Source organism: Anser brachyrhynchus (assembly GCF_964034855.1).
Source record: "Anser brachyrhynchus genome assembly, chromosome: 1".
Classification (NCBI taxonomy): domain Eukaryota; kingdom Metazoa; phylum Chordata; class Aves; order Anseriformes; family Anatidae; genus Anser; species Anser brachyrhynchus.
The window spans coordinates 139,788,298-139,799,031 of record NC_137694.1 but is presented as its reverse complement, the minus strand read 5'-3'; the positions used below and the strand labels follow the sequence as shown (position 1 = coordinate 139,799,031).

Genomic DNA, 10,734 nt, shown 5'->3' with positions numbered 1-10,734 from the left:
GTTTACTGTACATCACTAATGTTTTCCTGCAAGTACAGATTCTCTGTGTGAGTGGAATGTTTTTGTGGACTAATGAAATTGTTCCAAAAGCCCAGATGCAGGGGACTGAAACTATTTACTCAATTAAGACAAAGCAAACAACCTCCCCACCCCCAAAATATAAAGTGCTAGTTTCTACCACTTTGGAAGCAAGATATTTCAGCTTCTCATTAGGAAATGACATTTGGAATGTTGGCTAGTATTTATTAAGAATGGAAAAAAAAAAAACAAACAAAAAAACAACAGCTTCAGAACCAGGAAAAAAAGTTTTAATTGCAGGTTAGATGGAGCATTCTGCATTGATACAAAATAAGCTTTCTGTTTTGGTTAGAAGATTTTTTTTTCTCTTTCTTTCCTACTTTTTTTCTGATTTGGCCACTGAACCAAAAAAAAAAATCTGTTGTGCCCTGAGCTCAAGTTTATATGTCATGAATGCTAATGGCCGCAGGAAGAATAGCTCAATGTAAATAAGTTACGTTTTCAAAATTAATGAGGTCTGCTAATTGAGTTTATCCAGGTAATAAAATCCATCTAATAAAATGTATCCATCAAATATAATTCTTCCAGTTCTATAAAAAATATATGTTTCTTTGCCTGTATATCATCTGTGTGGAGATAATGAATACCTTGTGACATTGGGGTCATAGGTCAAATCCCAGACCTTATTACAAATCTAGGGAAAATTACCTTTTTGCTGACCTATAGTACGACCTAATAGTCTAGGAGGAGTTAAAGGCCAATTGTTCATTCAGCATTGCCAAATAATATATATATAAGTGTATATATATATTTAATAACACTGATGCAATGAAAACTTACTGCTGTAGATATGGATTTACAGCACGTCCACAGGGATTTCTCATGCAGATCTCAAGATGTCAAAAAACAACATAACAGCAACACTCTGAAGTGCATGTTTGAAATGAATGATGACAGACCTTGGCGTGTGGGGTAGGGTTTTATTGTTCCTCCAGTGATTTGCAATAGACCCGAGAAGTGCATCTTTAACAGCTCAAGACGACAAGCCTCTCTCACACGTTTAAGGATGTGGGTTAATTGCAGCTACTTTTGCTGGCTGCAGGGAGAGGAGGTGCTCAGGGGTGCCGCTACATGCAGCAATGCCAAAAGCCCTTCCAGGATATCCCAGCTCTCCCTTGCTGCAGCTTCCAGGTGGTGCTGGAGCTGGGACCGGGCTGCAAGGCTGAGCCAGGGTTCTTCAAAAACCCTTGGAAAGGAGGACCTGGAGCTGTGTGTGTTCCTTACTCTGCTTTACAGCAAGGGCCCTGTGGTGGTTTTACTCGGGTGGGTGGCCGAGCTTCACCACAACCGCTCTCACACTCCCCCTCCTCAAAGAGGAACGGGGAGAAAATACGACGAAAAGGGCTCAAGGGTTGAGATAAGGACAGGGAGATCACGCAGTAATTATTGTGACAGGCAAAACAGACTCAGCATAGGGAGATAGTAAGATTTATTACCTATTACTAACAAGCTAGAGAAGTGAGAAACAAAGGAAAGAAACCAAAAGCACCTTTCCCCCCATCCACCCTCTTCCACCTCCTCCCCCCAAGCGGCACAGGGGAACGGGGGAATGGGGGTTATGGTCAGTCTATAGCACTTCTTCGCCGCCGCTCCTCCTCAGTCACTCTCGTCCCCTGTGCTGTGGGGTCCCTCCCACGGGATGCAGTCCTTGCTGAACTGGTCTGGCGTGGGCTGCCCATAGGCAGCAGCTCTTCAAGAACTGCTCCAGATATGGGTCCGCACCACGGGGTCCATCCCTCAGGAGCAAACTGCTCCAACCTGGATCCGCCATGGGCAGCAGCTCCTGCCAGGTCACCTGCTCCTGCGTGGTCTCCTCTCCACGGGCTACAGGTCTGGCCCAGAATCTGCTCCGGCAGGGGTCTTCCACAGGCCGCAGCCTCCGTCGGTGCAGGTCCACCTGCTCCACCGTGGTCTCCTCCACGGGCTGCAGCGTGGAACCCTGCTCCACCGTGGTACTCCATGGGCTGCAGGGGGACAGCCTGCTTCACCATGGTCCTCACCACAGGCCGCAGGGGACTTCTGCTCTGGCACCTGGAGCACCTCTCCCCCTCCTTCTTCACTGACCTTGGCGCCTGCAAGGCTGTTCCTCACTCCTCTCACTCTCCCAGCTGCTGTGTGGCACAGCGTTTTTTTTTTTTTCCCTGTCTTAAGTATGCTCTCACAGAGGCACAAAACTACATTTCTTATTGGCTCGGCTCTGGTCAGCAGCGGGGCCCTTACCTAACATGGGGCAGCTTCTAGATTCTTCTCACAGAAGCCACCCCTATGGCCCCCTGCTACCAAAATCTTGCCATGTAAACCCACTACAGCCCCTCAAAAAACTGCATCAGTGGAAAGTAGGAGAGAGCAAGGTGACCTGTGTGGTGTGCAGGACCAAGCTATGCCCTAAGAGGTTTTTCAGCTCTCTGGCCAAAGATTTCGGCTTCCATATGAAGAAGAGGGAGAGCGCTGCCTTTTCTGTGGCTGAAAACACTGTCCAGTATCAATTATTATGAGGCCTTTCATAACAGCCTCATGCAGTCAGAATGGGGGAGTTTTAAATAGTCACAGCTGTTCTCCGCATTCATTTGCTCACTTCTTTAAAGGCTCAGCCCCATTCCCAGCATGTAGGTCATTCACACGTCTTTCTCGGTGAGCTTTTCTCCTGATTCCTTTCCAGCCAGCCACACGGTCACATCTCCCATACTTCCCTGCATGGTCATGTTGAACAGCATCCTGCGTGCTTGAGCCAGCCTTGATTTGCAGGTCTGCTGCCCAGTAATGACTGACAAACAGGCCACAGATTACTTCCATTTTATGACTTGAATTTAGGGAAATTGAGCATCCTAATTAAGCACAGATGTAAGGTTAAAGTGTAGAACAATCTGGACTGGTTTTCATTTAAGTCCCTTTCTGATTAATTTGGTTCCACAAGAGAGTCACAATTAGAAAAAAATATTTTGTCAATGTTGAAAGACATGTGATGTAGAACTGATTGGATTAAATCTGAGTTCATGTGAATTTTGGCAAATTCAATTAGGAGAGGCCCTTGCAAGTACTCTGTGGAAAACCTCCAATGGCTTTGCAAACTGTATTTGGATTTTCCTGTCCATAATGTTGCATGTGTTGACAGCGTGCCATCCCCGCATAATGTGCGAGCATTACAAAAAAGTTCCTTTGCTTTGCAGGAACTGTAAGGTCAGAAATGGAGCGAGACTGCAAACCCAGCTGCCTGTGAGGCTTCCCAGACCATGCAAAATGCCAGGTGAGCATGCTTCGGGGGGCAATGTGAGGACAGATCGTGGTGGGCTGCATCGAATGGGGCTGGTTTCTGGTGCAACAGAAGTCCAAGGCTAGGTGGGAGAATTTTCTGAAGCAGGGGGTCCTTCTTGTGCCATCGTTTGTCTTGTGGCTGGTGCAGAGGGACCCTAATTTCTGGCTGCAATCTCTGTTTGCAACCACTGTGACCTGGTTTTTGTACCTGGTACTAAAATGTCTCATGTAATGCATTTCTGGGTCTGAAAGCTGTGGGTCTGATCCTGCTGCTTTTTGACAGTTCTCTTATTGCTCTTATTGCAGAAGTTCCTGTGTCAAGCCAGATCTACTCTGGGGGAGAACTGGCTGAGTTTTGTCCAAACCCAACCTTGCTCTCCCCAGCCTCTCCTCCCCACACAGACACATATGTATCCCTGCTAGAGGTAATGAGCCTGAAACAGTTTTATTTTCTGACTTTGTTCAAGATAAAATCCAGCTCCTGGCTTTCCCCACAATAGGCAGGAATGTGCATCAATTTTAATACCGGTAACATATGTCGTAGGCTTATACTATTTTTAATAACCCTTTGTTCTGTCTGTGCTGGCAAAGCATGATCACCAGGGCTCCTTTGGCTTGATAACTGCTCTGAACAAGCCAACAGGCAAGCAGGCACAGCCTTGTTTGTGAAAAGCAGTTATTTTCCTTTCCTTAGAAATGCGATGTTTTGTTATTGATGCAAAATGGATTTGCTTCTCCCTGTTCTCTCTCTCTCTTCTTCAGTCATGCGCTGGATAGCACGGCAAACAACAGCAGCAACAACAAAAACCATCAACAAAACAATAAAAACAGCATGTAAAAATGGACCCCTGCAATACAGTCAAAATAGAAAGCAGGGAGAAATCTTGATGAGAGAACCATGAATTTTGTTGGCCGTTTCCCATCTCTCCCCGTAGCGGGGGATTGTCCCATGTGTCTGACAGGGGTAAAGTCCCTTTTTGCTGTGGCTTTCTGAGAAGCCCCTAGCTGTGTCAGCTTTGCCTAAGAGCTTGAAGTGTTTTCAGAAGCTTTAGAAATACTTGCTGCTTTTTGATGCAATTTACAGAGCCCCTTCTTCTTTCTTTTTCTTGTGTAAAATATTTTAAGAACAAAGTCACTTCATGAGTGTCCTGAAAACAAAGAAAACAAAGCACACACACACACACACACACACATACCAAAATGAGAACCCCCTGAAACCAGCAGCCAAGGATATCTGAGCCCTGACGTAGCAGCCATGTGGGCTAGAGCAGCTGTGGCTGCAGATCTAGCTTCCCTGTGACATGAACAAGATTCAGACAAGCCCAAATCCATGGTTGAGGCTCCTGGGCAGGCTGGGTGTATTCACAGTGTTACCTCCCATCTCCTAAAGTCCTAGCAGCTGGCAGTGAGGACAAACTTGTGCCTTGTCCCCACTCAGAGTCCCCCAAATCAAAGCTGTTTCTGTTTATATCTTTTGTTGAAATGTTACACTGGGTGATTCTGCCAGAAGCAAGAGCTGTTTACGTTGACCCTTTCCACTGCAGGTCTCTTCTTCCGCACGTATACTGGTGTTGGCTCGTGGCACTGCAGTTCATGAGAAAGTGTGGTAGTTAGCATGCTGGTGCATCTCAGACTCCTGCTCTTTAATGGAAGTTCTCCCTCTCAGCACAACTTTCCCTCTTGGAGGAAATTCTTGGCTCCACCGAGTCAGTGGGAATTTTTCCTTTTCCTTTCATCCAGCCAAGATTTCCTTCATCATCTTCTGATAGCATCGTGAATTTGCTCCCCCTTTCATCATCTCTGCCTGTTCTGGAACTTGCTTCCTGTGCTCCTCAAGTCCTATTGTCGAACTGTTCCAATGCCCTTCCCCTTAAATGCCGTACTGTGGTCAAAAGTCCTTGTAGGAAAGCCCGGGGAAATTTTCTCTGGATAACCTTAAAATAACACATGCAATCTTCTGCAATCTGGTATACCACAAGGCAGAAGAGGAAATTATACTTGGGTCTTCTGTACCATTAGAATTGACATAGGGATTAATCCTTCAGACTTAGGTGGAATCTAATCTCTCTCTTCCACCTCTCTACGTTTTGGATGCATAATTATGTCTCTGTGGGGAGACCAGGGATAGATTCTGTATGACACAATTATTCTTCCCCTTGTCTGGCCATCATGAACAATGAGGCCAACTTTCTTGATACTTCTTTGGAAGTGTGCACGCAAATCCCATTAGCAAATTAAACGCTACAAGGAAAATCATCTTGAAGCCTTGCTGTAGTTGTTGAGGAGCCAAGCCGGGTCATATTGCAAACTTGAAAAGAAAATGACTAAGCTAGTGATCTCTGTTTTGGAAATAAACTTTTCCTTGGAGGTACTTTGGAGGCATGTGGGAGTGTTTGTTTGTCTGGTATATGTGAATTATTCAATTATGTCTTACTGAACTGTGGGTCGTTAAGTTATTTTGTTTTGAGGTACTTTTACAAACCCTCTGTAGACAAACCAGTTTATATTGGTATAGTCTTAATATGTTATTGTTAAAATGGTACATGAAATGTTACCCAATTTTTTTCTTCTTTTCTTATAGTGCAGTTGTGGGATTCTATAGAAGTAGCAAATATGAAGCCACTGCTTGCCTCTCCCGTAGTTTAAGGAGCTAGATTTTGGAGTTACTTACCCAAAAAGACAGCAATGCTATATCTTCCACAAATCAGTTTCTGCATCAGACACCTGAGTTTTATGAACCTAATATCTATTAAGTCAATGGACTGTAGGATATTGCTTCTGAAGCAAGGCTGAGACACTCAAGTGTACTGACAACATCCGCTTCTCAAAACCAACTTAAGCACTTGACCTTAAACTTAGCACCATCCGCGAACCACTGGTGGGCAGGAGGAACCCCTGAAGCACAGCTCTGTTCAGCAGCATGGGGGGAACTTACCTAGGTCAACAACCTTCCCTCCCTCCTTCCCTCCACCCCTGTGAGCTGTTACATAGTGCTTTCCAAATATCTTGTATCTGGCTTTGGCTTCCTTCACTGTGCAGAATGTGGCTTCTGGAAAATGTGCCTTTCAGAGACACTGAGATGGATATCCATCCAAATTGCATGGGTTTTACGTGGTTATGAAGTCCACACGCAAAATTTGTCAAGGAGGACCTGATCCTAATCCTGTTTGGAAATGACAGAGGAAAGAAAATAACCATTGTTATTACCATAAACACACAAAACTTGTGCCACAGCTGGCATGCCAACAGACTTCAACACTTTCAGTGTTGAATCCTTGTATATTGGGCTTGTTCACTTATTTATGCCCAAAATCATGCATCTCCCTGCTTGTAGCATGACTTGGGTGCAATTCTGCTATACTAATTTCAGACTCATTAAGAAAAACTCCAAGCATCATATTACTCTGTGCACTGCATATGTACATGGTAGCAGCTGATGAAATCTTCCAGGAAGGAAGGGGAAATCTGCAGCCTTGTTAACTAATATTTTTGAAATGAGAGGGAGAAAAAATCTTAGCTGGAAGCATGGATCTGTCTACTTACCACCATAAAACAGATCCTTCCCAGTGCCTTTGCAAACATGCAAAGAAGCAGGGCAAAATCTCTCCTAAAAATAGCTTGGATTAACTAGTTTGGAGATTTACCGACCTTGTTAATTCCAGGGAACTGGTAAGAAATTTTCCATATAAATTGGAAATTATCTGAATGGAATGAAAATGTTGCCAAAATGTTAGCAAATTCTTCATGCTCAGCCTCTGTTTTCCTGTAGTTCTCCTTGGGCCTGACTCACCTCCTCCTGGAATCACTGGACATCTTTCTCCTGGATTTGTTGGAAGCTTATCTGGTCGTGTACATTTTATTTTGAATTTCTGAGAAATTTATGTACAATGCTGTGAGTTGATGTAGAAGTAAACATTTATTGTACAGAGAATAAATACTGAAAAGCGATGTTATTTAATGGAAAAATCATTCTGCTGGGGACACTATACACAAAATCTAATAAAACTCTTAGGAACACATGAGAGAAACGTGGGGTTCCTTCACTTTGGGGTGAATTTCACATGTAAGACCTCAGCTACACTGACATCATACTATGAAGCAACCTATTGTAAACATTTTGCATTGAAAACAAAAGGTAGAACTTCATTGAAATAATCATAAAACTATTTTTCCTATACTAACTACAGCTGTGGGGCATGTTTCTATGGAAACAGTTTTCCTTATGTGCTTCTCTATAGCTAAAGGTCTCAAATGGACCTTCTGTCTACTCATTGCCTGTATAAACTGCAGATTCTGTACAATAATCTCTAACACAGATCAGCTGAATCTCCTGATATGTGTCAGAAAACATTATCAGGAGGCAAACACCAGTTATTGCAGGTTCCCATAAATTTATAGATAATCAGGTCCTTAGTGGCAAGTTGGCATCTTCAGTGTAAGGACTGTATTGAGGAGTTCTGATTAGAGGTCATTGTCCTACCCAAAGATGTAACACAGCCAGGAATTCTGTGGCTTCACCTTTGCTGTACAAAGATTTATGTTGCTTTGATTTGAATAATTTATGCTGCATACTGCATTCTAGATACCAGAAGCTGAAAACAATTTGTTCTTTGTTGACATAAGTAAAACACTCGCAAAATAAGTGATTAAATGAACCACACACTTTTAATATTTTTTATTGTAAACCATCCTTGTAGGAAGAGAAGGCATAAGTAAAGCTGATACTTGTTCGGTGATACCTGACAGCATGAGCTAGTTGGTAGATAAAGCCACGTAGATTGTGAAACAGCTTCTATTTAAAAATACAGGATAAATTTTTTAGGTATGCTCAGGTTATAAACTACTAATCCGTACAGTGTAAGCGATCTCTTTATATTTTTCACATTCAGAGATACCTCAGTGTGAAGGTATACATATGCAGTTGTTTTTATATGCATATGTACACATAGTATTCTATGTAAGAATAATGCAGATGCAGTTGGGGTGTACAGACTGTGATACCTACATGACTGGGTATTACTGAGTTCAGCAGAAGGCAATAAGTACATCCACATTTATTACAACCAAAAGGGTTTCTTTTCAAACTGTGGGATGTTATTGTTGATAGAACATGGGCCATGGCCACGCATTTGGTTTCCAGAATACAAGTGTGTTATAACTACTCCTAATCAGTTTTGAAGTCAGCAGGGGGTAACTTTAGAGTCCTTTGTATTGCACAGGAGGGTAAGACCCATCTTACCCTGCATTGGAGTTAAGCATGATGCCAGAAGAGTTGCTTGGGATTATTCTGGAGTCAGCAAAGAAGGACCTCAGAAAGGGAGAGCTCTCTCTGAGGCATGCAACATGGGAGGAGATGGGTGGGATAAATGAAACAGGACAATTTCCCTCGTAAGGGAGACAGCCTCTGTGTGCAGCATAGAAGAGGCAGCCCACACCACTAGCTTTAACTGGGCACCTGACTCTTGGGTAAGTATATTTAGCTGACATGCATAGTCATGCAGCTACTTCTCATTACCTGATACCTCCAACGTCACATTATAAAATGTGATTCATTTATGCATTTAATTTTAAATCAACTTCACTTTTCATCAGATACATTCTCAGTTTACACTCCACTCAGTTCAGACAAAATAAACTGGCAAGTCTGTTATTTTACATCAAAATTTCCTCTTTCTGGTTTCATTCTGTGCCACAGTGTTTTTGGACACTGATGGGAGACTTACAGTGTGTGTTTTACACATAGTAAAAAGCTGACAAGTCTGTATCCTATCCGAGTAAGTGTGGTTGGGTTAACCTTCATGGCTGGGCATGCTGCATTTGGGTAAGGGGTGGCAGAAGGACATGAGAAAGAATGAAATCAGGGTGAGCTCCAGCCTGGCTCTTGCCCCTTTATGGGAACATTTGGGGATTGAAAACAATGTCCTGGCTTAATACCTCCTGTGCAGCCCCAACATGCATGCAGTTCCTGTTGCCATCACTGAGTATTATCAACCATGGACTGGGAGGAGAAATTCATGCTATAAAAATGGCTATGGATTTCCTGAACTCACCACTGTTATGACTGTTTATACTAGACCAAAGTGTGCCCAAAATAACCAGGGGTTCCTGTAAGCATTTTGGGATCAGTCTGTGGTCTCTTAAAGGATTTTGGGTGTGCATTAATTCCATTTATTCTCATGGAATTTCATTAGATTTTTACCTGGGTCCTCAAACCATTTTTTTCCACCTTTCTTCCATAAAATTAATTCCATTGCTTTTGCTATTGTTTGGATAGCTAGGGTTACCAGATGAACATTCTGAAGTGTGTGGAGCCCTGAAAGAGCACATTCAGATCAGGGAAATGCTGCAGAGCAAATCAAGGGTGGTGGACCACGTTGGCCCAAATAAAGGAAAAGCTGTTGAAAAGGGAAGCCTGCTTAAGAGGATTTTGGTCAGGAAGACAGAAGAAACTTAAATAGACAGACAATTAAAAAAAAAAAATCCTCTTGCCTTCTCAGTTTATCTTCTTTGGTTCAGTACCAGATATTTTTCAAGCACTAGACACCAGCTATCTGAGAATACCTCAGCCCATTGAAACATCTCAGAACCGTGTTACAGGTGGGCTGTATTGAAATGTTAAGTACTCATTCATTATTTTTTATTAGGGATTACTGGCTGGTGAGATACAAGTACAGACAGATTATAGACAATCATTACAAATACACATCACATCAATACACAATACACAATACACATTGTTAGGTCTCACTTGTTTCACCATCAGGCTCAGGAGTCCAATACTCTTATCTCCAGACTTGTGCAAGAGGTATATTAAGGAGATATGGCCTAACACTAAAACATTTGCTATCCTGCAGGGTGCTTTTTTATTGATTTTTTTTTCTCATTATTGTTAACATATCCTTATATAGCCAAGCCTAATGAAACTGTAGCTAAGCTTCATGCACCTGCTTGGGCTTACTTCCTTTCTCCCAACAGTCAGAGTAAATTTCTGTTAGGGTTAAATGCAAAGAAAATGAATAAACAAGGAAGACTGCATTAAAAAGAAGGTTCTCTGGAGCTGAGCAGTGAGAGCCAAAACCACCTCTGCTCCATAGCCCTCTTTGTCCTTGACAAAAGCCAATTTTGCAGGACAGACTTCTAAATCTGAGCACCAGCATGTGGGGTCACTGAGCACTGCACACAAACTCTCTTTCCCTTAACCCACATGATATGAAGCCTGCTCAGCTCTTGAGCTGTGTCTCCTCTGGTTCCCATTCTCTTTAATATTGGTGTTTTACCACAATTGCAGATCTGCCTTTTTCACTCTAAAGAAGAGACACTTTGCTGAAATTGTTTGTTTCCATCATTTATAAGTTCTCCTTTCCACTATCGCTTTAGCACCAACCATGTCAGCATGCGTTTAAG

General features: G+C 42.8%; 1 long non-coding RNA gene across 3 annotated transcripts; it reads left to right on the top strand.

Annotated features, from left to right (window-relative positions):
* The first annotated feature begins 996 nt into the window (after positions 1–996).
* Positions 997–7,306, top strand: LOC308188361. Of its 3 annotated transcripts, none has more exons than XR_013945447.1 (4): positions 997–2,823; positions 3,246–3,322; positions 3,637–3,755; positions 7,100–7,306. It is a non-coding gene; the product is annotated as an uncharacterized lncRNA (long non-coding RNA). The 3 variants fall into 3 exon arrangements; XR_013945448.1 differs by having other exon boundaries at positions 2,699–2,709; XR_013945449.1 differs by lacking the exon at positions 997–2,823 and having other exon boundaries at positions 3,159–3,322.
* The last annotated feature ends 3,428 nt before the right edge of the window (positions 7,307–10,734 follow it).